Below are 26,619 nucleotides of genomic sequence, written 5' to 3' on the forward strand. Positions count from 1 at the left end.
GACAGTGAATTAATGTTCCTTTTTCTCCACATCCTCCCCAGTATTTATCATCATATGTTAGTGACAATATATGTTCTGACTGTAGTGAGGTGGTAACTCAAAGTAATTTTAATTTGCATTTCCCTGATGGTTACAGATACTGCTCACCTTTTTAAAACAGTGTTTGGTCATTTTTATTTCTTTTTAATGAAACCTTTATATTTCATTTTCCTACTTATAGATTGGCAGCTTTATTTCCTTGGTATTTAGTTTCTGTAGATATCTGTAAAGTCTAGGTGTTAACCTTCTTCTTTGAAGTGCAGCTGGTAAACATTTTCTCCCATTCTGTAGACTGTTGAACGATTTTGCTAGGTTGTGTACCCCCAATCCCCTACATTGGGATTCTGCCACTTTAGATGGGAAGCTTGACCAGAAACATCAAAATCATCACACAAAAGCAAGATGCCAGGGGCCAATGCTATTTATTTTGTTCACTTATTTGGACAATGCTTGGGGATGGAACACGGGGCTTTAAACATGCTACACAAGTCCTCTACTGCTAAGCCACAACTCCAGACCCATAATTTTTATTAGAGTACTAGAAAGGAAATGCATTGTTAACTATGTCCATAGTATTTTTTTGTTTCTGTTTGTGTGTTTGCTTGATTCGTGCTTTATAGTAACAAGAAGGGCCAAACAACCATATAAAAGATCCTCCTTCCTTAATGAATCTACTCGGGAGATTATAAACACTTAGAGATTTGTAGAGATGGCAGATCATTAAGCTCTGGATTGCACTTGCTTTATGAACTACAAACTTCTAGAAATATAAAATGAAAAGCTACATCCTATTTGAATACTCTTTTCTCCAAAGGTAATATTTCTTGTAAATTGCAATGACGATATCTGTGCTGACAAAAGAAAGAATCCCTGCAGGATTCTTGTTTACTTTATCATGAATGGGAAAGTAGTATCTAGGAAGATTTCCCAAATGCAAAACATTGCATTCAGAACAGCAAATCCAAAAAGTACATGAATGAAAAATAGAAAGAACAGACCTACATATCTCCATTATATCTAAGAATTGGTGCTTTTTCTCTGAAGGTGACTCATCATGAACTTGTACAAGACTTGAAGATGCATTTCCCCACATATTTTGCTTTACTGTGAAAGCCCGAGTCACTGACTCATAGACAACAGGACTACAGAGGATACATGACTACAATAGTAATAAACATGAATGAGTGGCAAAGAGCTCCATTCAGACAAAGTTGTATACTATATTTTAACCTTGGAGAAAAGTTTAAAACCCAACCTCCCCTCCTTTTCTAGTATGTTTCCCCCACTCAATATTCTATCTTCTTCTCACAAACTCATTTTTATGGCATGACAATAAATATTGTCAAAGAACTAAAGCCATTTTACCTAAAAATAATTTCATTTATTTGAACAGGATGTCAATACAAACACTTTCAATTGTCAGATTTAGAATAACAGCTTCCTTTTCCAAATCAAAATACAACTACATGAGGGAACCTGCTAGGGAAGTTCACAAATGAGATTCATTACTTAATGTAAATTAGTTTTGATGCCAACCCAGGCACCCAAGTCTAAAAGAAAGCCAGAGACACAACAGGTGATGAAGTTATCAGCTAGTTAGAAAAGAAACCACAGCCACACAGGGATTTCCAGAGAACAAGGGAATACATAACAGACACCTGTGTGAATATAAAACTAAAACCTAGCACAAGTGAGCATGCTTAAGGCTTGAGTGCATGAGTATGTGTTACTCCGTTTGTATGAGTGAGAGAACATGTGCATGTATGTAGAGTTGGTGGTGGTAGAGAAGGAATGGCTAAAATCTTAATATCTGTTACCAGAAAAGAAAGCGAGCCTATTAAGACATTATACTATATACACGTCTCAGTTATTTCCTATGTAAAATGTGCCATAGACTAACACTTCGTCTAAAATTGGGTGTCAATCATTTGGAACAATTAGAAGCAGCAGGGAAATAATTATCTAGGGCAGGGGAAGTGAGAACTATGAGCATAAAATGTACAGGAAGTTGTACATAGGCATATTGTTCAGAAATTTTGTTTGGTTTTGGTCTGGCTTTGTTAGCCTGAACCCTGAGTATGTGAGGCAAGCGTTATACCATTGGTCCACAGCCCCAGCTCAAGCTCCAGGGCTTCTTAATACACAAAACAATTTAGGTAAAAGGAAAAGTTCTATCTAAAGAAAAAAAGAAAGGGAATAAGGGAGAAAAATTTACTTACATTATCCACCTCATTCATTCAAATGATTATATACAAAAGTTATTATAAAACAATACACTATTTTCCACAATACATTTGATCTATTTCTTACCTGGTTGAATGTGTATGCTGGCCACTTTAATAGACAATGTTCATAGAAAGAATAAATTTGAATCACTTGTATATTTTAAAACTAGTCTATTTTCATCACAGAGGCAGGCCAAGTGTTTACAATAGACAACTGGCGCTGCCTAATGGCAGAGAATAGAATTGTAAGCATAGTAGCTAGTCAAAATAAGCAGCCAACTTAAGGACCTTTGCAAACACAATGTAATAAAAAGTGTGTGAGCAAGGGATGTGCAGTAGTTCAGAGCTTCATTTCTAAGAGTACTTTCACCTGCTGGGCACTTTGCCGTATGTCCTTATACATGCATCATACCTCAACTTCCCCACCATGGAGCACAGTGCTTTCCATATTGCATGTGTTCATTGCTTTGATTTTTTTACCAAAGTTTCTTGAGAACTTACTAATATTAATTATTGAGATACATGCATCATACCTCAACTTTTCCATCATGGATCACAGTGCACTGATCCTTTGGCACAGGACAATATATATGAGTTACTTTAAAAATCTCACTGACAAAGAGATAAGCACTCAAGTTCTAATGCTCCATGGCCATGGAAAAGGACTAAACAGGAAGGAATATCCAAGCTTCCCTCCCATTTCCAAGTATAGGTACTTAAGAACCTAGGTGGTTTGGTTAGACATAACTACTCATCAATCTCTCATCGTTTGTATGCCATTTAAAGGGGAGTATGTAATCATTTTGAAGAATAGACTAATAAAGTATGACGTTTCAATTAAACAACAACAAAAATGGCAGCAATTATGCACAGTATTTATATTTTGCACTGGGCACTGTTTTAATAAGCACATTCACGTATACCACCAATTCATTCATTGCTCAAAACAATCCTGTAAGACAGGTTCTTTTACTATCATTGTTTTACAAATGAGGAAACACACAGAGAGAGATTAAGTAAATTGGCTCAAGGTCTACAGAAGAAAAGTTGCAATCAAATTCAGACATGTTCTAGAATGTTCAACGTCAGTGACTAATCTGTACAGCCTCTCCTGGGTACAAAATGCAGAGCATCAGGGGCTAAGACACATAAAGAACAAATACTTTCTACAAAAATATATAGAGATTATTTAAAGTGCCATCAAGATATACAATGTTTAGAGGTGGCAAGCCATGTTAAAAATAGCTCTGCTTGAGATTCCTTTACTAATAAAACATGTAACTGCATGTATCTTAGATTGATGCTGAAATGAATGGGTATTTGGTATACTGGAACATTCACTTTAACGTCACTATCTTAATAAAATGTGAGTGTCTTTTTATTGCATGCATATACGATGAGCACACCAGCCACTTGAAGGGACCAGATTCGCACAGACTCACCCTCAAGGTTTCAGCTTCTCCAGCAAACATGTCAATCCATGCCATCTTAGCACTTGGCACCCTGGTAGAAATGATGCTGAACTGGATGCCTGACCATGAAATCCTTAAGGGTACATCTTATTCATCTCAGTGTCTATCTCAATAATCCATATTAGTAAGTTCTCAAAAAATTTGGTAAAACAATCAAAGCAACCTTCACATAACTTGTCTGAATAAAAAAAATTATTAACAAAAATAGATATGGGGGGAGGGCCTTGCTCTTGCTTGCCTCGAAGTGAAGTGTCAGACTTTGCTGACTCCCCATGGGAAGCCTTACCTTTTCTGAGGAGTGGATGGTGACATGGAATGGGGCAAGGTGGAAGAAGCGGGAGGAGGTGAGGGAGTGAGAAGGGGACTGCTATGTAAAATGAGAAAAGATCGTACAATTCCATTATGCCTCCTGGAGCACCAAGCACACACGTGATACACATGCATACATGTAAGAAAAACACTAATGCACATAAAATAAAATTTTAAGAATTTAAAATAACAGGTACTACCATAGTAAACCTCACATTGTACAAGTCTGGAACATTTAGGAATGTTGTTACTGACAATATTGTGTGCCAAGCAGACTTATGCTTCATAATTGCATAGTTATTTCACGATGCTTCTCTTCCCAACCCCTTCTAACCTTAGAATTCCATAACTTGGAAGCAAATTGTAAATCTACATGTGCTATTCCAGATGTTTCCTATTTTTTATCCAGTTCTCAGCCCCAGTCGGCCAACATGTGAAAACACGGGTAGCATACTCAAGTTCCCAAACCAGTTCTATACAAAATTCTATAATGCAAATATGGGAGCTATAAACATAGATAACTGTTGGCAGTTAAATCATTACATTTATGTAGCAATGCTTCTACTCATTAGCAGAAAGCCTCCAGGAATGATACTTAATCTCTCAGAGCTCAGGATCTCCCATCTGTAACAAGAAGATTGCAAAGAACACCAAGCTCACAGATAGTTATGCTGAATATTAAAGGACATAGCATCTGTAAATTGTTGACCAAGGAGTCTCGCATAGAATCAGTGGCTGCTACTACAGGTTCAACATCCCTAATCTTAATATGTGAAATCCTAAAACAAGATTTTTTGGACATTGACATGGTACCTTAGGTACAAAATCCCATAACATAAGACTGCAGGCTGGGCGTTAGTAGCATACACCTTTGATTCCAGCACTTGGGAGGCAGAGGCAGGCAGATCTCTGTGAGTTCAAGGTCAGCGTAGTCTACAAAGCCAGTTCCAGGACAGCTAAGACTGTTACACAGAAAGCCTTGTCTGGAAAAATCAAAGTTGGGGGGGGATGAAATAAGAAAGAAAAGAATTTGCTTCATGCAAAAATTTATTTTTTAATATATAAAATTACTTACAAAGTATAAATGAAACAAAAATGAAGTTAAGGTATAGGCTTCGGTCTAATCCTAATGGTATCTCACTGCACACAGTCAAATAATCCAGATTTTTTTTAAAAAAAAAAATCTTAAAATCTTAAATCAGAAACACTTCTGACCTCAAACATCTCAGATACAGAATATTCAACCTGTAACATTATATCATTTTTTTCCTGCCACTTCCTAACATGACCTCAATATTCCTTTTACTTTATTCTACTTACTATTGGATGGTTCTGGAGTTAGACCTACTCTGAAACTAAAAATTGGTTATCATCTAACATTATACTTAAGTAAATTTATATGATAAAGTATTTTATTTGAGGCCAGTTATTGCACAGGGAGAAACAATTCAGATTCACACCTACTATGCACATACATGAACACAAATACCAGTAATAGAGTGAGATAGTCTAGAACTCTTGGTGACATTTAGGTTAAGAATTTTCCAGTATTTGCATCTATTCCTATTGCAGGAGAGGGGAAAGGATTTTGCACTTAGGATGTCCTATTACAAACTTGTAATAGGTCAACTATAAGTGTTTTTAAACAAGACATCACAGTAACTAATAAAATGATTGCTGAGGCAATTTCCAAAGGTTATATGTAGTGAGTTAAAGATTGTTTCTGTCACAGACATGGAGGAAATACAGAGAATCATCAGGTCATATTTTGAAAACGTGTACTACACAAATTGGAAAACTTAAAGGAAATAGATAACTTTCTGGATAAATATCACTTACCAAAATTAAATCAAGAACAGATATGCAAATTAAGCAGACCTATAACTGCTGAAGAAATAGAAACAGTTATTAAAAGTCTCCCAACCAAAAAAAGCCCAGGACCAGATTGTTTTAGCTCAGAAATCTACAAGATTTTCAAAAAACTAATACCAATACTCTTCAAATTGTTCCACACAATAGAAAGAGAAGGAACATTGCCAAACTCTTTTTATGAGGCTAAAATTACCCGGATACCCAAACCACAGAAAGACATTACTGAGAAAGAAAATTACAGACCAATTTCACTAATGAACATTGACGCAAAAATACCAAATAAAATACTGGTAAATCGAATCCAAGAACACATCAGAACCATAATCCATTATGATAAAGTCAGCTTCACCCCAGAGATGCAGGGATGATTCAACATACAAAAATTTGTCAACATAATCCACCATATAAACAAACTGAAAAATATGATCCACATGATCATCTCATTGGATGCTGAAAAAGCTTTTGACAAAATACAACATCCCTTCATGATAAAGGTCTTGAAGAGAGCAGGGATATAAAGAACATACCTAAACATAATAAAGGCATATAAGCAGACAGGAGGACCAATGGAACCAAATCAAAGACCCAGATATTAATCCAGACATCTTCAAACACCTGATTTTTGACAAAGAAGCAAAAAAATATAAAATGGAAAAAAGAAAGCATATTTAATAAATGGTGCTGGCATAACTGAATATCAACATGTAGAAGAATGAAAATTGATTCATATCTATCACCATGCACAAAACTCAAGTCCAATTGGATCAGAGACCTCAACATAAAGCCAGCCACACTGAACCTCATAGAAAAGAAAGTGGGAAGTACACTTGAACACACTGGCACAAGAGATCACTTCCTAAATATAACCCCAGTAGCACAGACAATGAGAGAAATAATTAATAAAATCAGACCTCCTGAAACTGAAAAGCTTCTCTAAAGCAAAGGACACAGTCAACAAGACAAAACTACAGCCTAGAGAATGGTAAAAGATGTTCACCAACCCCACATCAGACAGAGGACTGATCTCCAAAATATACAAAGAACTCAAGAAAATTGGTCATCAAAACAACAGTTAATCCAATAAAAAATGGAGTACAGACCTAAACAGAGAACTCTCAACAGAGGAATCTAAAATGGCTGAAAGACACTTAAGGAAATGTTCAACATCCTCAGTCATCAGAGAAATGCAAATCAAAACAACTCTGAGGTTCCACCTTACACCTTTAAGAATGGCCAAATTCAAAAACACTGATGACAACTTATGCTGGAGAGGTTGTGGGGAAAAGGGAACACTTCTGCATTGCTGGTGGAAATGCAAGCTGGTACAGCCCCTTCAGATATCAGTCAGAAAATTAGGAAACAACCACCATCAAGACCCAACAATACCACTTCTGGGTATATACCCAGAGGATTCTCAATAATACCACAAGGACATGTGCTCAACTAGGTTCATAGCAGCATTGTTTGTCATAGCCAGAATGAGGAAACAACCTAAATGCCCTTCGACTGAAGAATGGATAAGGAAAAAGTGGTACATTTACACAATGGAGTACTACACAGCCGAAAAAAATAATGACATCTTGAATTTTGCAGGCAAATGGGTGGAGCTAGAAAACATCATTTTGAGAGAGGTAACCCCAACCCAGAAAGACAATCATCATATGTACTCACTCATAAGTGGTTTTTAATAAACAAAGAAAACCAGCCTACAAATCACAATCCCAGAGAACTTAGACAACAATGAGGACCCTAAAAGAGACATACATAGGTCTAATATACATGGGAATTAGAAAAAGATCTCCTGAGTAAAACGGGAGCACAGTGACCATGGGAGAGAGAGGAAGGGGAGGAGAGAAAAATGTAGAGCTCAATAAAATCAATAAAAAAGACTTTTTTTTGTCAAAGGAATCCCCAAGAATAAACAGCTACCAAAAGAGCTTAAAGTGACAGCACTGAGGTTCTTGATCACACATCTCAGCTGCTTATGACCCTGGGTAATTAATGATCTTTTGTGTACCTTAACTTTGGGAGGTGTAAAATAGGACTACTAAGAGCACCTGCATTAAGAAGAGTGTGGGGAAAAAAGAAAAAGGATTGATTGTGTAGGATTCCAGGGTTGCAAAAGTGAATGGTTTGCTTACCGTTTCTCCCTGGATTCTAGAGACTGTTCTCTATCTATCTATCTATCTATCTATCTATCTATCTATCTATCTATCATCTATCTATATATCTCTCTCACACATGAAGATGTGTTGCTTCTTGACTGAAGGCAAATAAATTACAACCTCTTTTGTGTGAACTATGCATATTACATATATGAAGGGTAGAATTTTCAGTTTAAATGTTGCAAGAATCGAATCCTTGATTAGTTAAAGAGGTTATGCAGGAACATTGTCAATACAGATACTTAGGAACACCAGTGTACTCAGAGTAAACGTGAAGGAAACAAACATGAGGTGAAGTTTGCATTTGGAGGCAAGATGGAGTTCTGATGGTGAACTACCACAAGAAAAATTGAACACAATTTGCTTGGAAGTGAATACTCCTCAAAGCTCCACAAAGCCAGACTTCCCGATTTTTGAAAAAGACAAGGGACTTGGCATCCTAAAGAAAATGCTCCTCTGCATGTAGCACAGATGGTCAGAGGTGGAGCAAAGGCTTTCACTGAAAGGCCATGTGAAGAAGAGTGTGTTTGGAAATGCTCTCTCATCACTCACTTTTGTCCTCCTTGCTGGAATCGTTCCATCTTAAGTTTAACAAGCACATCATCATTTCTTTGGTATTTATTACAAGATGAACCACACAAACACGTGCATGCACATACATAACCTTCAAAAGAAAACTCAAGGAGAATTACAGATAATTCCATTTTCTGTAGGTTTTTACTTCTAATTCTCTTAATTTCAATGTATAAATCCTTATAAATATAAGATTTTCTTGCAATAGTATTCTGAGAATACATGCTATGAATATTTCTCAAAACTCAGAAGCATCTACCTATCAATTCAATTTCTTTGAGGAATCTAGTAAGCAATCATAATAAGAAACCAGAGTACAAACCCTAGCAAGAGAGGCATTCTTTGGTAATATGGAAGAAAGCTTTTGAAGAGATATCAGAAAAAAATAATTAAAGATATCTAGAGTCATCAAGCAATCAACAAGCAATGTTTGCATAGTAGACTGAGAAAAATCATAGAAAGCCATATGCTTAAAATTAGAAAGACACACACATATGAAATATAACTTTAATGCAATTTAATCCTTAGAATGTGGTATTTATTTTACCCATGAATTCTCAGGCATTCCATCTAGGAAAGCTTCTTTCAAATTGAAGTCATGAAATTTGCCGGTAAATGAATGCAAGTATAAAAGATGGTATTAAGTGAGGTAACCCATGCCCAGAAAGACAACCATTGACTGTTCTCTCTCATCTGGGTCTCCTAACTCTAATTATTATAATGCGAGTTTATAACCTGGAGTAACCACACAAACCAGGAAAGTAAAAAAGGACAGTGGAAAGGGTGGCACCAGAGAGTGGAATATCAGGATACAGGTGATTTGAAGGGAGAAACAGAGAATTAGGGGGAGATCTTTAGTTAGGAACGGGGAGGGAGGCCAATACTGAAGAAGAGGGAGGTAGGAGAGTAAACTAACTGGACGATTTAAAAAGCCATAAAATAAATCTCTCTCTCTCTCTCTCTCTCTCTCTCTCTCTCTCTCTCCATATATATATTCAATTATATATAATATATATTAATTATATTATAATTATATTTAGGAGGCCTTATATTAAGGAGGCCTCATTTCTCTTGTCCTTTCATACTGGGAGAAATAGTTAATAGATAGAAACCGACCTGGATTACTCCGGTCTGAACTCAGATCACATAGGACTTTAATCGTTGAACAAACGAACCATTAATAGCTGCTGCACTTCATAGACTACCTAACAAAACCCCAAACACAGGCATGAAAAGCCTCCTTTTGAGTTGTTGGTCAAGGGAATACAAAAGATTCCCAAAACAATGCAGACTTTACTGCTAAGGTTGAAGGTAAGTCCTTATTGCTGAAGACACCATGCATTTCTGACTCAGGAAACAATATGAGTTGCATCTGACCTAAAGAGCCTGCTCCCTGCGGTCTAGCTTTCAAGGCAGCAGAAGGTGTCATGCAAGCTTCCAAAGGAGGAAATCAATCAATAGTCTTACCCATCTGTGATGCCTATGAACCACAACAATCAGCATGGCATTATAACCCTATGGGTGCAATAGTGACACGCATACTTTACAGTAACCAATAGCTCTCTATTTGGACTCAGACTGCTCAACAAGAGGGAAATCATGCCTGTTATTGGAAACATAGCTAACTACCTGGGGATAGTGAAGTCATGGATCTTAGAGTAGAACCTTCAACCACCACTTTACTAAGTCATCAAAATTCCTCACAACATTCTAAATATTTTTCCTTATACCTACAACCAAGCACAGCTCTCATCCTTCATTAAAGGAACTTCACTTTGTAGCAGATAGAGACCATTGTAGAAAACCATAGCTGATCAAAATGCAGAGTGTGTTACCCAGCTCCAATTAATAAATGTACAGCATGACTCCTGCAACAAAGGCTCAGGGAACATCATGGAAGAGGTGCAAAAATATCATAAAAGCTAAAGGAACTGGAAGACTGCTACAAAACTTCATTTTTGAGAAATGATAGGGAGGCTACACCCAGGAAAAATCAACATTATGACTTCCTAAACATGAGTTGATCACAAGGACAATACCAACTATCATGCTAACATAGAAGGGGAAAGCTTTGGGGGCCCCAACTCTAGATAAAGAACTACAGGTAATTAAGGAATGCTGAGCAGAAGAAATAGCTTTCCCCAAAGATGTCTCCATGACCCAACTGGTTATTCAATACCAAGTGGTCATCCCTGAAATCATACACATACAAGTAACACCAATTATATAGATTGTGTCAGTGCATTTGAGAAGGGTGTTATATGGTAAGTGTTGGAGAAGAAAAGGGAAAAGGGAAAATAAAGTAATTACATAAAACTGGACTCTCTGAACATGGCGAACAATGAAGGCTGATGAGACGCCAAGGACAATGGCACAGGGTTTTGATCCTACTTAATGTGCTGGCTTGGTGGGAACCTAGCCAGTTTGGATGTTCACCTTCCTTGATATGGACAGAGTGGGGAGGACCTAGAACTTACCACTGGGCAGGGAACCCTGACTGCTCTTTGGACTGGGGAGGGAGGGGGAGAGGAGTGGGGGGAGGGGGAGAAAGGTGGGAGGAGGGGGAGAAGAGTGGGAGGAGGGGGAGGGAAATGGGAGGCTCGGAGGAGGTGGAAATTTTTTTTTATTCTCCTTTTATCAATAAAAAAAATTAAAGTTCTTTCCTTGGTGCACGTGATAAAGCAAAGCAATTGAGAAATGCTGGTTTTGATCATTGGTACCTCTACAATAACCTCAAAGATGTGAGTTTTTTATGGTTGTAGTGATTCACACCTATAACTACAGCACCTGAGAGGAAGAAAGATAAGGAGCTAGTCCCCAAATCATTAGGAGAATATGAGATGAATAAGAATGTATTGTTCACATGGGAGATATATGTAAAAGATACAGAAAGACTTGTGGGTGTAGTTTTAAGTCTGGAATGTACTAGACACCAAAGAGAATACCTGATTTGTAGAACAGATTATATTTCATACTGTAAGAAATTTTGTCATAACAAAATTAAAGTACCTACCAGACCATCTGGCACACAGTAATTGTTCAATAAATGTCAGTTGACTCTGAATAAACACCTATTATAGGACATTTTTATTGGGTGTGAAAATGGGGGTTCAAATTTTATTCCTATATATAAACTCCTGTCTACAGATATTAAGATTGATTTCAAAGTCTAATCCATTCCTGGAGGTGAAGGTGGCTGTAAACACTGGCTCTCCTGCCACCCAAGGGTTCCCATGTCACCGTACCTGTGCCTGACAGCACAGAGAATGATCACGGAAGCCTCAGCCTCTAACATCTAGATTCAAGTGCTTATATTCTATGCCAATAGCCACACCAAGCAAGCCATGAAAGGCTCTATAGCAGCACCAAAGCAATACCTGTTAATTTTATGTGCTATCTTCCTACCCCAAACATGTCCTAGACAAGGAAAGGAAATCTCTCAACTTGAGAAACATGCTTTACAAAAATTTCTTTATAGGATTCTGAGGAAACCCAACTGTAAAAAGAAAAATTGCCATTTTGAAAGAGGTTTGCATTTTTAGTTTGCTTTGGTTTTTCTTTTGTTTATCTAAGATGAGGGATGTCATGCACAAGGGCATCCTACTAGTTGAGATATCAGGTTTTTGATTTCCTAATGCCCAATCACTGCTGGCCGCAAATCTTGCAAACAAAGGATGACCCTCTCACAACAGCTCACAAAATGTCCACTAACAGCAATACCAACATCAGAACATTCTTTTGGATAAAACAGTTCAAAAAAATGAGGAATATAGCATAAAGAATGACCCAAGCAAAATCAGAAAATTTTGCACCTCCTTACCCCTTTATCCATTCCAAAAGGCCATCAGTCTCACTGATTACTGAGCTTAGTCACCACTCACAATAAACAAACTCACCTATCAAGGGCTTGGAGTTCTGTATGCACCTTAAAATTTCAAATGTAATTTGTAAGGGATGTTTCACAACAGATCACAGTACAATTTTTAAACATACTGAGAAAAAACTAGAATGATGTTACATGACTGATGTAATGGGGTTTTGGACACCCTGTCAAAAATTTGCTTCTCACTATTTGCCATATAGTCCATAATAACTGCCCCCCCTCAGAAGCCAAGGAAAAATGTAACTGACACCCAAAACAATGACTAATCTTGTCTGCCTAAAATGCCTAACCTGCTTGCTGGGCTAAAATTTTGAATAACTCCCACCTAAGTCCCACTTATTCAACCTACTCTGTAAATGTTGCTGGTAGTACAAGAGATACCATAGGCAAAGGAGGCCTCTGCTTCCAAACGTTAAGAAATTTTGCTTTCTAAAAATAGCTTTAACAAATATAATAAGAAAAAATGCCACTACTAAGATCTAGAAATGCAAGCAAACTCACTTATCAATGTATTTAGTTTTTTATCATTGTGAATAAAATACCATATACAACGCTTTGTTATGATAGCTTGATTCTTATGGTGGTTAATATTTTTACATATAATTTAATAAATTTATTGCATATTACACAATTAGATGTATGCCTTTTTCTATTCTTAAGTTTTAAATGTAGCATCTCTAAGGAGGGAGTTAGAAATTAATTTATAATCACAGACTTTAGGTGCTAATTCCTCAGTTCTGAGATTTTATTTTCAGGATTGTAACTTGAGTTTAAGAATTAAATGTGTGTGAAGAAAAGCCCAGTTGAATTTCAAGTCCTTGGAGCTGAGAAATTAGCACTGCTTTAAGGTTTTAAAGTATACACACAAGAAGAGGCCTTTGTGGATGAATTCAATACATGCAGGACAGAAAAAAGGATTTGATAGCACTGGGAGGAAATATAGCCACAGATGTAGGGAGGGTGAAAGCAAGATATGTATGATCCTATCAGAGGAACAACAGTACTCTAGAAGACATTTTCCTCCCACCAAAGATTTGATTCAATGGAATACACCCAGAATACACACATGTCTAAGGATGATTCAAATCTCCTGACGGACTGCATTCAGTGTTTAAAGTCACATCTGATCAAGGAGATAAATATTTTTCATTTTCTATTCCTGGGCTTAATTATTGGAAAGGTGATATGGTTATTGTCTTCCTATTTTGAATAATCATTCCCATGAATACATTAGAAATTTAGAAACAGAGACATAGCTACCACAGCACATAGCCAATATCACTCAATATGTTGGCACCAAAGTCCCCAGCATCTCGATACCATCCTCTTAATAATTCAAAAAGGAAAAATATATTCTGACCTAGTTTGAATTAATATATTCTAAAACACTGACTTATAAACTTTTTGTTGATAGTAACAGATAGTAATAAATACACTTTATATTCTAACTGAACACACATGCATGAATTTGAAGTAAGTCTCACTCAAAATGACAAATGTCATTAGATAATATGTTCTGATATTTTCTTACATTCTATGCAGTTTTGTTCAGAAGAGATGCTAAGTGCAACTGACTACGTGCATTTCATTGTATTCTGATCAGTCATTTCTTGACACTTGAACACTTCAAGGAGAGAACAAACAGGCAAACAGGATAAGGAAATTTTATTATACCTAAATATGGCAGGGTAAGTCTTCAAATTTGTCATCAGTAATTCAGAGGGAAATAACCTGAACCTTAAAATATTATGTTTTCAGATTACCTGTACAACAAGAGTTTACTAAGAAAAATAGTAATGTCACGAAAATGAAAGGCATATTTAAATTTGTGGAGCAAACTATTTAAGGTTTTGGGATCATTGTTTAACTTCAGCCGTGTTGTTAATTATTCATGACTGTAATATTCAGGCCAATGGGATATCTGCTTAGGAAAACTTGGTTGGCTCTTAGCCCAAAACAATTTATAAGAATATTGTCATTAATCCAAGCTAGCAAAACTTTAGTGACTCATAACATTTAAATTCAAATTTTCAAATAATAAACGTATGTTTCGACACATAACTTTTCATTTCATCATTCACCTTTCTGCTTTAAAAGCTGCTGAAGGAATCACCTATACTAATAACAACTATAATAGTTTATTTTTAGAGCATTCAAAACTTCAAAACTCCTTTCATTTTGTGAATTGTAATGACCAGAAATCCCTGGATTATTGAATATTTTAAAAGTATATGATGACATTTGCCAGACTCAAAACTGAAACTTAATATTCAGTTTGTTCTGCATGTGACAGATGACCCAATCCCATGAAGAAATCCAGGTGTCTGGCCTTCAGTGATTGCCTGTGTTTGAGAGTTCCAGCTCACTCCTACCCCCCACCGAGTTTGCACGATATAAAAGAACTTGAATTTCAAGTGAAAGAACAAGCCAAGCGCTGGGGTGGGGAATGTCACACAATGTTTTCATGTGGATGTACCTACTGAAGACCTCGGAACAGATGTTTATCTTTTGTAAAGTTTCACCTAGTTGGCAAATTGGAGGCTTAGCAAGCTCAGGGGAGTGAAGGGCAGGCCAGGAAGTCAGGGATTCCTAGACGTGAACTCAGCCTTGGTCTTATTCTGTTTTTGCTCTAAATCACTGCCAAGTTCTTCACACTTCAGCTGGTTTACAGCAGGCAAGAATTACTGAAGAACAAAACTGTTTCCTGGAGATGTTATGGGTTAAATGGTTACTATTACAGTCCCCCAAGGTAATTCCACAAAAGCTAAAGCAGGCTTGATGAACATTGTTTATTTCATTATATATTAGGAGGTAATATACAATGTGTATACCTGGTACTTTCCAAGGGTGAGCCATCCTTTCCATTCCTTTCTAAGTTCTTGTCTACTTTACTCACAATCAGTCCACCCATTAGGAAACTCAATCATGCGATATTGCAAGTCTTTAAAGTAGCTGCACCACCTTCTAGCTGAGCATTTTCAGGCACATAATGGGAAGTTAGGTGCCCACAATTTTACTGGACCTCTACGCACTGGCAACATAAAGGAAATACCCTTCTGCTCCAAGACCCTGTTTGACAACCTAAGGGAAAGACTTAGCATGCTCCCGTTAAGAAAAGAGGGCCCATTTCCTATGCCATGAGGTCCACCTCTGTAGCAAGCTCTGCCCCTCCCTGCTCTGGGCAATTCAAAAGGTAGAATTCAGTTTCACTTTCTCCCCACCACTTCATGAGAAAGGAGAACTGGCCCCTTGTTGGCATTTAATGAATGGTCTTCTCCCCCTGGATTTGGACTGTTGGTCCTTCCAGCCAGTCATTAACTAGCAGGAAATGCCCTCCGCAGCAATCACTATTGTGTAAATAAAGTCATAAACTTTTGGAGGCCAGTGCAATCCCAGACCCAAAAGCTGCACATGTCAGGGTAAAAAAAAAAAAATCTTGATTGTAAAAGCACTGCCTTCCAATTTAAACTCAAACCACATGATTCAGTTCATAAAATATACAAAATATGCAGTCCAGTGACAGATTTATTGTGGCCTTACAAAATAAAGAAAAAAATCTCTATATGGAAAACACAGCTACTTTTGACCCAGGCAGCCCTCAAACAGGAAGTTTAAAGCCAATCAGCCAGCTGGGGCCTCACTTAGTTATGAAGGAGACCAGGGCAACCAGCATTTCCTGTCATTGCTTGTCACCATTTTAAGCACTTTTATTTAAATTGTTTTCTTAGATAGATAAAAATATTTCTGAGATTTCTTTGGAGATAGAGACAGACAATAAGAAGGGCTAATGTATGAACCATGACTAAAATGAAAACGTGAACCTTACAAAGTACCCTGCATGAAGCCGAGATGACACAGTCTATCCTTTGGACATTTTGCTGCATTTTAATGAATGCTGGACCAGTAGACAAAATTAGTCAACGTATTTAAAGTCAAACACTAGAATTACTGATATTGGTTGGCTGTTTCCTGTTAAATGAGGATCAACATTATGCAGCGTGGTTTTCACAAACCTAATCAGGAGGTATTAGAAATTTCAGACTGTAGCATCACAGGAATTAACTTCTTACTGTTTCTCTTACCCTCTTATGAATCATCACCATCATTCTACAAAAGGACTTGTTCACAGTCAGTGTTATGTTCATATATGAGTTACCTAACTGAATCGTGTTGTAGATCCCTATTAATAAGATTAGGAAAACCATATTGTTCACAAAATACAGAGGCATTCTTATTTTTTTCACTAGTATGGTGAAAAGCAATGCTCTGTGGTACATTTTCCCAGCCAGTCAATTTCTCAGTCACAAGAATTGGTGGAACAGGCAAGTTTAAGTAATAAATGAAAAATCATTTTGCCTTGCTATTATTACTACATAGAATTTCTCAGTATATCCAAATAAGTTTCTCCACAGAAAAAAGTTTATCTCTCTGAAAAGGGGGATTTATTTACAATAAAGAGGCAGCCAGTTGACCTAAAGTCCTGCTAAGCAGGGCAGTGGTGGTACACAACTTTAATTTCAGCCCTTGTGAGGTAGAGGCAGGCCGATCTCTGTGAGTTTGAGGTCATCCTGGTCTACCAAGTTCCAGGACAGTCAGAGATACATGGTAAAACCCTGTTTCAAAACACAAAACAAAAAAGTCCTTCTAAAACCTATGGTTTTCTCCAAAAATGCCTTCCCTTGAAAGCCATGTCAATCTGAACCCAGCGTCAAGCTTACCTTAAAACTATACTGACATAGGGTCTGTCTGTGGCTGAGGTCACTGCCCTAGCCATTCATAGAACAGAAAAAATTACACCGGCTCAGCACCCCACTAGTCCTCCCCAATTTTTTATGTATTTGAAGCTTGTAGACATAAACCACAGCTATATAAGGTGCACTATGTTAATAAGGTTTATTTTATGCTGTCCAAGTACTTGGCTGGGAGGCTGTCGGGATACTAACATAAATGAACTGAGACTTTAAGTTTTCAAAATCACTGCTGAGAAGAAATATTTCCCCCAACTTCTCTAGGATTCTTATCAATTACAGGCAGCAAAACTTTTCAGAAACATCAATGTGTCCTTTAACAGCAGTATCGACAACTGCACAACTGACTGAGGAAACTCCTGATCAAGTACCGAGCCTACATTCATGCCTTGACTCTTGCTGAATATATCTTTACATAATTTAAACAGAACTCAGAAGAACTACTTTGTAGTACAGATATAGAATAATTTTGGCTTTCTTTAAGAAATATTTCACTAGAGCATATTAATTATGCAGTATGATAGATTTCCTTTTTCCACTTTTGTCCATGTATAAAATGTACTTACTGTGTATTCACTTCTATTAACCTCTTATTCACACTCCCTTTCCCCAAAGCCTCTCCTCTTTCTCAATTAGTATCCCAAGGAATTTTATACCTTGTTTTAGATTGCAAACCTAATCTTTTTAAAAGACTACTACTTTACACACACGCACACCACATGCGATACTTTCGTTCTGCTTTTTTTTGATCCATGAAAGTAAAAAACTAAAAAAAAACTAAACAAACAAACAAACAAAACCCAAAATGTGAAATTCAAGCTTTTCACTACTCCCCAACAAGATATCCCTCCCACCATGTTCTCCAATATACTCTGTTAAATGTATTTTTTTCCCATATTGTCACCTAAGGAGAAACTGTGAGAGTTCTACCTAAAAAACAATAGTCCTCTGGCACAAAGATATTTGTAAAGGATCAGAAATGGCAGCTCCTGTGTGGGCTTTGCTTTCCGGATACAGCAAAAACAGTCCCCATTCACACCTATATCTTGATAATAGAAACTGCAAATCCAACCTGTAAGTGAACAGGATCTGAAAAAGCGACAATGGCCAGCATCCTTTTCCTATTTCCCCTATGTCTTTATCACTTTCTAAACTACACATGACAAGAGGCATCCGAGTAACAGGATTTCTTTTAGCTCTCTTTCTAATCTGTAGAGACAGTTCTTAAGAAGAACTGCATCTACATAGCTTCATGCTAAAGATGATTTGCCTGTGATGCAGAAGATGTAAATTAAATGTAATTTCAGATGACAGAAAGGTAGCAGTTAGCTTTCAGGTCACTCTTTAGGTCTTATTTTAAAAGCTGCCTTTGAATGCTTATTATCCCTGGACTCAATTCTGAGTTGCCAGTATGGCCCTCAGCAAGACATTCAGCCAAATATAAGTTGTTGCTCATTTTCTCATTAAAAACAGAAACATTACTTAAAATCACAGGGAAAATATGTATAAAAGGCAAGAGAAAATCAGAAATATCAATCTGTTCTTTAATTTACTAAAGATTTTCCCTAGAAGAGAAAGCACTGAAGATATAAGGAAAAGAGATCCATTAGTCTACCTACCAAGGAGATGCTGGTACATTCAAGGATACCTGAATGAGCCTAAGGAAATCTTTACCAAATTTCCACACAAATGTAGGTGGCCAAGGAGCTCAGAATTCTCAGAACCAGAAGGGACACATTAAAACCAATTTGAAAATTTAAAACCAAAATGGAAAACCCAATCCAGCCAACCATCAGTCTCTAGGATGCACACATGGCTTGAGGAGATTAAATAGGCCAGCAGAATTCTCCAGTGTCAAATCCCTGCATTTCTATCTAGACTGCCCTTTCTCAGTTGTAGGCATTCTCCTTCCGGCCACACAAATGCACTCACTGTAAAGGTATAAAACAAACTCCTACGCAAAATCATAAACAAATCATTTTTACTTGTGAGCCAACTTAATGCTGATGCAAGGACTTGAGAGTGGAACATAATATTTTAACAAGCATGACTAATTGAGTCTTAAATTTCTAATCTGGTTCCTCTTCCCCTTAACTTTTTCTTTTCATGGTTGTTATAAAGAGTTCTAAGGAGCTGGCATGGTGATGCATGGCTGTAGTACAAGCTACTTAGGGGGTTGAAGGAGTCAGATCATTTAAACCCAGGAGTTTGAAATTACTTTTGGGAAAACTGTGAGGCCCTGTGTCAACTACATTTCATAAAATAAGCTCTGGGGTCACAATGATTCTAACACTATTTACATAAGATAAAAAAATCTATACACACACTCAAATCAAGTTTCTTTTCATTGCTGCTTCCTCTTTAGTTCTAAGAAATTCACCCTTTTTCTGAAAGTGCACTACCTAGCGTTAAACATTTCTAAGCAACAGAGAAATATTGTTTATATTAAATATTGGTTATAGTTTATTGTCAACCTGTTTTTCTTTTATTTCCCATTGGGAAATGCCATAAATGAGTATTTTTCTAAATTTCAGGAAGAAATCAATGTGTGACTGCAAATACTGTTCTTAATTGACCAAAATTTGTACATTTGTGTTCAAATTTATGTTTGTATCTATATTTCCAGACTCTTGTGGAATACTTTTATTTCTGAAACAAAAATAAGATCTCATCCTGAACTATATTATTTTCCCCATCAGTCTTTTAAAGGCAACATCATTCAATTTAATATCAACCAGAAAATAATAATGGGTTTACACTGCACCTTTTAAAAAGGGACTATACAAATTTTTTTCTACTCTCTTTTATATCATTAACATCTGATATCGTAATTTGCCCTAATTCTCAATGCTGTCTTTCCCGCATGGTCCCCTGATTGTCATGAGGCCAGATATAAGTATCCATATAACTGTACAACCATCAAGGTCCCTATAGATCTGAAAGTATACATTAATACAGATCCAACTGCTTCTATTTGCTCTTAATTTTTGTTTCTTTGTTGACAGTGGAACTACTTGCACCTAGACAATTTGTTATCTTAGAACGAAAAGATTCACCTCATTTTATGTGAAACTCAGCTTTCAATTTTTGAAATGAATATCATATTATACTTAGAAAGAAGCAGAAAAATCTACAGAAAAATATAATTCTGATTTCTGTTTCTTTAATATCATGTACATTTATAATGGGACAAACACATCTGTTTAATCATAACCCAAGAGCCTGGCACATACCTGTAATCCCAGCCTCAGAAAGCTGAGCATAAAGATTAGGAGTTCGAGGCAAGCCTGGGCTACATTGTGAGACAAGAACAATAAAAATCAACACTATGGAAGCATCTTTATGACATAAAGGTGACTGCAACCTGTATCTCTTGAGCATTTTAACATAGCAGTGGCCATTATTGTCTTTTCGCAACAGGACAGGATCAAGTTACTTGTCTAACATGCACTGTAAGTCATTCTCTGCATTTCCTGAATCCCTGTTTATAATCCTAGCAGGCAGAATTTTATTTCAAAAGAAGAATTCTACCACTTTCTTGACTATTTCACTAGAAGCAGGTTACGTGTAAAATTTTATGAATGAATATCTTCATCACTTTAAAGCCTTAAAGGGCTTTTCACTCCCTTTCTTCCCTCCCATTTCCTAGATGCAAAGACAGCTGAATGAAGAACAGAATTGTACTTCAAGCTATATTGTCAACATCTGCACAACAGCCAAGAGCTTGTCACCGTTCCAGCAATGTGCAGTACTGTGCAGCCACTCAAAAGACAAAACCTTTTTTATTTCCAAGCTGCTTTTCACTTCTTTATTGTGTGAAGTTGGAAAGATAATAATACACCTACTGGCTAAAAGGATAACTTTCACAAGTTCCTGGAAGCACAATGAGAGGCAAAAGAACCCATTTGAGGCAAGAAGAATGCAATTAGGAGAATGTACATTGTAATCCACTTTACATTTTAGGTTCTTGCAAGTGTACAAAAAGGCTTTCTGTTTAAATTAAAAGCGGTGTACAAAATCTGTTCTTTTGTGAATTTATAGCCTGCCGTTTTCTATATAGATGAACATTTATTAAACGGCTATGTGTGTCATTTAGCTATAAGATGGGTACGAATAAATCACAAGGCTGCTTTGGCTACCAGCTCATAGTCATAGGTTTTATCCTCCTTAAAAAGCAGCTGTTACGAAAGGCCTGAAGAAAACAGTTGAGGAAAAGCTATTTTATAACAGTCTTGGGACTCATTAGGCATTCTTCCGGCAGCAAGGGAAATCAGAGAAATGAAGTGCCTCTTCCAAACAGAGCGAGCATGCAGTTGCCACCTCTACGCCAGCCCTGGACCCATTCTCTCACCATCAGTTTCCCAGCAGCCCTTTCCTTACAATTTTTCTAGACTCTCCAGGTTCATCCCTATACATGGGAGCAGAAGAGGAACTGGGAAACACTCTCACACCTCTACTGCTCTGGCCCCACGGTTTAATGTTTTCACTTTTTCAAATGATGTCTTTGGGCCACAGTAACTCCTTCCTACAGCAGCACCCACAGAAGTGGCCCTTATAGGAGTGAGGACTAAGTTTGAAATCATTAAAAATGAGGGACGTTGATTTTTGCCATCCTTCCATTGCAAAAAAAAAAAAAACTGCAAGTATCTATTGCTCTACCTGTAGCACTTCCTTTTTCAACTGTGAAGCAATTGCTTCCCATGGCTCTCTGAACAATAACCCAAAAGCAGTGTGGAATTATTATACAGTAAATTGCACTGTAAGCAGCGTGGGGCTTTGTTTCTAGGTAGACTGACTGCAGCACCTGGACAGAAAAACTGCACCAGGCTTTATTAGGAGCAAAGCAATACTTTCCTTTCTTTCCAGTTTCTACTGTGTAGGAGAAGTAAAACGCACAGGGGAGTAGAATATTTACCAGATGAATTAGAGACAAAAGTCTATTTAGGCTACGGTTAGAGAAGTTTTTGTAGATATGAAAAGTATTTTCCCCAAAGCATTAGGAACTAGAAAACTTAAGTTGATTTAGTGTTTAATGCTTATGAAGGACTAAATTTGCATAGGCAAGAGAGAAAATGTGACTGTGATCAGGAAAAAGGCAAGCTCATCGCTCAACATGCCTTTCATGGAAGGGGGGATTACCCGGCTGAACCCTGGCAAGCCTTGGTGTCCAGTCCTTCGTTCAGGTATCTCACCAGTCTGCTTGCCAACTGCCCAGGGAATCACCCAGGGAATCACTAATGAAAGCAAGAAACCAGCACTGTGATAAATCACCAACTATTTCAAAATGAAATCTTGCAGCAGTTTTATTTTAATTGATGCTTTCTCATGAACGTTACGTACACATATGGAGAAGCTGTGGGATCAGAGGCCAGTTTATAAGGAGCAATTAAGAACACCTAAGAAGAGAACTCCCTAAAAACACATTAGAACAAACAATTCTTCAGGTTTACATGTGTGTCTGTGTGCGTGCATGTGTGCATACTTATCAATAAAAAGTGTTCTGAAAAACAGAAAGTAGGTGTACCATAACCATCAGCAAACAGCACAATAGCCTGTTAAAGTTCAAAAGCACCCTTGCTTCAATTTTATCTTCTTACCATAGCAAGAGACTGAGTGCTAAAAACTACAGCTACCCTTTATAATGCTCCCCTACAACGTACTACCCTCATGTCCTTCGGCCCCAGGTGAGAAAAGCAAGCTGCCCAAATTTATTGACCCAGAGATGCGCTTCTGCTGCAGCATCCCACGGAAATAGGAAAGTTAGTTGTTATCGGAAAGGGTTTGGTAATGCCATGCCATGCAAGAAGTTCCTTTCAATTAAAAAAGAAAGAGCAGAAGGAAGAAGAAAGGAAAGAGACGGAAAAGAGAAAAAGCAAAACTTAAAAAAAAATAATAACGCAACAAGTTGCAGTGTTAATTTCCCTTCTACTTGCCATTTCGCCGGAGTGGAAAAAGTTTACAAAGCAGCGCATTTCCCTGGCGTCTTAGCCAGGCAGCCAGTGTCGCGAACCCCAAGTCCTGTCCAGCCTTACCTTCTGTCGCTAGCACAAACCCAGAGGCTAAGGGGCCCTGCTCTCAGTGGCAGCGGTAGGGGCAGAGGCAGCAAACAGCGGCACATGCCATCTGTTAGCGGGAGAAGCAAGAGAAAAAAAAAAGCAGCTCTGCGTGAGGTGGCCCCGGGGCCAGGAGAGCCTTTAGCAGGGGTGTCTAGTGGATGCCGCCATTTTAAAGCGAGGTTCCTGAAATCATTAGATATAAGCAAATTAAAGCCCGCCCCACCTCCAGAACTTCGGGCCGTGACGTGCCACTGGCCTCCGAGTTGAGCGGCGGCAGCGGGGTGTCCAATGTCAAGTCCAGCAACAGGCACTGGGGACTCTGAGGAGCCTGACCACAACCCCCCGAGGTGCCATCTCCCCCCCCCGTCCCCGCCCCCGCGCCCACGCTTTGGCCTCCAGCGGAAAAACAAGGCTAGTCCGTGGCGTGCCCTCCGTGCCCCCCCCACCCCTGTCCCCGCCGGTGGCCCGCTGGCTGGAGGAGGGGCCCGGGAGCCCGGCCTCACCCCCCCGTGACCCCCCCCCGCCGCCTCTGCTTGGTTCCGTCCGCGCCCAGCACACCTCTGAGCGCTCAGTTCCCCCGCGGGCGGCGGGGCGCCCCGAGCAAGCCTCCCTCCCTCCAGGGCCACCGGGCCAGCGGCGGGGGAGGGGGGCTCCCACCGAGGTTCGCGTTTGCCCTGGCAATCGGCCCCCCCTTCTCACCCCCCACCCCGCAACCCCAAGCAGACCCCCAGGCAAAGGCGTGTCCTGGCTTCTCCCCCCCCCCCGCGCCCTGGCACCGTACCCCTTCACCGTGCATCCCCCCCAAAAGTCCACCCTACCGGGGTGACCCGACGCTCGGGGCTTCCGCAGTGCCAGCCGCGCCGGGGCCTCGCGGAGAAAACTCGGCTGCTGCTTCTGACGGCGGCGAATTTCTTCTTTAGGCGCCAAAAAGGCAACTCGCGCCCAACTCGGTGAGCAGGCAGCGAGTGGTGCGCCGCCGGCAGAGCGAGCGAGCGGCGAGAGAGCGAGCAGCCGTCCTCACCCGCCCTCCTCGGGCCGGCCCCGCCCCGCCCGGCCAGGTAGCGCCACTCAGCCCAGCCGGTCGCCTTGTCGCCTTGGCCTGGGCCGCTCGCAACCGCCACCCTCCCACCTTACCTGGACGAGGGAGCGACCGCAGTGGCGGCTCGCCGGCAGGGCGACGCGCGCAGCAACTCAGGCTCCTGCTGGCTCCGATTCCCGCGCCGGCCCGGGACTGTCTTCCGCCTCCTCGCGGCTCGCTCGCCGAGAGCGCCAAAAAAATAAAAAGTGGCGCTCGGAGCGGGGGCACCTTCTTCCTGGAGGGGCGCACTTTCGCGCTCCCGACCGCGCACCGACTGGGGGCACCCTCTTCCTGGAGGACGCACTTGCGTCGAGAACTCGAGTCTTTGTGTGACTCGGCCATTCGCGCCGGCTCCCCCCGCCCAGCACCCCCCAGCGGGCCGGCACGGGCTTTCCTCCCGAGGGGGTGTGGCGCCTCGCCCCTCCAGGACGCCAGCCTGCTTCAGCCCGCCTCGCCCACGGGGCCTTTTGTCGTGTCATTGGGACCTGTGCCTGGGGGGGGGGGGGTATGGGGTCCCCCCCAGCAAATCATACCGCTTGGGATGCACAAAAGCAAAGCTGGAGGGAAGCGTGTTGTACTTACCCTGGTGGCGAGAGCCTGGCCGCTCCAAAGTTTCTAGAGCTTCGGCGGCGGCGGCGGCGGCGGCGGCGAAGTGCCAAGGAGAAAGGCGACACAGTGCGCTGTGTAGCGCGAAGTTCTAGGTTTCTAGAACTTCCGAGACAGGTGAGGGGAAGTAGGGAATTCCAACATGACCTCCTCGATCGATAGGGATATCAACTCGCAAAGGGTTAAACACTCACCTGTGCCTTCCTGGGTCTCCTCCCTTCAGTAAAAGCCCAGATCTTCTATTTCCATCTAAAAACTCGAGAGAGAAAAAATGTTAATCAGAGGAAATGCTTCCCCTACTCCAAGGGAGTTTTACAGGGTAGGAGGAGCCCTGAGGTAAGATGCCAGATACTTCTGAACGGAAAATGGACAAAGCGAATGCGATTTTATACTTTGATTTAAAAATGTGCATCTGGGCATCTAAATTACAAGTTTCAATTTAATACAAGCGTAATAAGAGCACCAGCTGTCTCTTAATTGGAGCCCCACAATAATAAACGCGTGCTTTTTTTTAATTTTATGAGGACAATTGTAGATGATAACACACACATATGCAGGATCGTCCACGAGGAACTCATAGCAATTCATGGCTGCTTTCCTGCATGCAATCAACTGCTTCAGCCTAGAGCTCAGCTCTGTAAGCTCTACAGAAAGTGCACAAGCATTGCGGGACATATTTAAGTGGCCGTTAGGTTGAGGAGTGGAGTGAATTCTCAGGCTAATTATACTTTTTAATACTGCTGAACTGATCCAAATAGAATTCAACTAATTTTAGGCAAGAAATCAATCTCTGGGTGTTAAATGCAAAATAATAATAGCAGGCCAGCAATGGTTAGGAGAAGACTGGGCACAGACTACCATTCACATAATTGAAAAAACTCCACAATGGCATTTGGCAAGAATTGTGAAAGTCACCAGGACAATGTGTAGGGACACTGTCTGACATTTCAGAGTTATGACTAGGATCCTAGCGTAAGTCAAAACAAGAAGGACTTCCTAGTTACCTCATGAATTCCTAACCACTTCTCCCACACCTTCTTTCATAGTTGCCAAATTCCCTGAACTACTGTAAAAAGTCAGACTTGTCTGGCATCTGGGAAGTGGCTTTGCCAGTGCAGGAACCACCACAGAACACTAAAGAGGTGTTGCCTACCATGGGAGACTAGAAGGGCAAGGCTGAATTATATAACTTTATGCCCAGTGATCCAACAAATGAAGAACTGATGTCAGTGACTCAACAAAGGAGTCTTTATACTAAACTTGGACAACAGCAGTTCTCTCACCTCTGTCCACCATTGCGATCCACCTGTCCTGTGGGACGTCCAGGCTTTGCTGGCCCTGCTTTATTGCTCTGGAGTCGCTAGAATAACTGTTTGATCAAGAATTATGGGGCACCGTAAGGAATGTAAGCATTTGGTGAACACGATACTTTCAACATTATCTCTTGCTTGAAAATGCTAGCCAGTGGAAAGAGCAAATGAGACTGGTATTCTCTTCCCCACACTGGAAGGAGGAATAGTCTTCCAAATAGATTTTAACCAATAAGCAGTCTTCCATTTTTTCCAAGTAGCATGACCTCCCCAAATAAAATGA

The 26,619-nt window shown here is 39.7% G+C and overlaps 1 protein-coding gene across 11 annotated transcripts in view; it reads right to left on the reverse strand.

Moving 5' to 3' along the window:
* The window catches only part of Mbnl3 (muscleblind like splicing regulator 3), a 97,474-nt gene extending 72,730 nt beyond the window's left edge, over positions 1-24,744 (reverse strand). For 3 of the 11 annotated variants that reach the window (XM_075957160.1, XM_075957159.1, XM_075957154.1), the window contains exon 1: positions 24,477-24,744. The gene's annotated coding sequence lies outside the window, so the exon portion shown is untranslated. Of the gene's footprint in view, positions 1-23,318; positions 23,506-23,565; positions 23,624-24,160; positions 24,343-24,476 lie in introns of those variants that run through there. The other 8 variants (XM_075957157.1, XM_075957156.1, XM_075957158.1 and 5 more) reach the window with 8 other exon arrangements.
* Between the last annotated feature and the right edge of the window lie 1,875 nt (positions 24,745-26,619).

The sequence above is a fragment of the Microtus pennsylvanicus genome, chromosome X, assembly GCF_037038515.1.
Source record: "Microtus pennsylvanicus isolate mMicPen1 chromosome X, mMicPen1.hap1, whole genome shotgun sequence".
Taxonomy (NCBI): Eukaryota; Metazoa; Chordata; class Mammalia; order Rodentia; family Cricetidae; genus Microtus; species Microtus pennsylvanicus.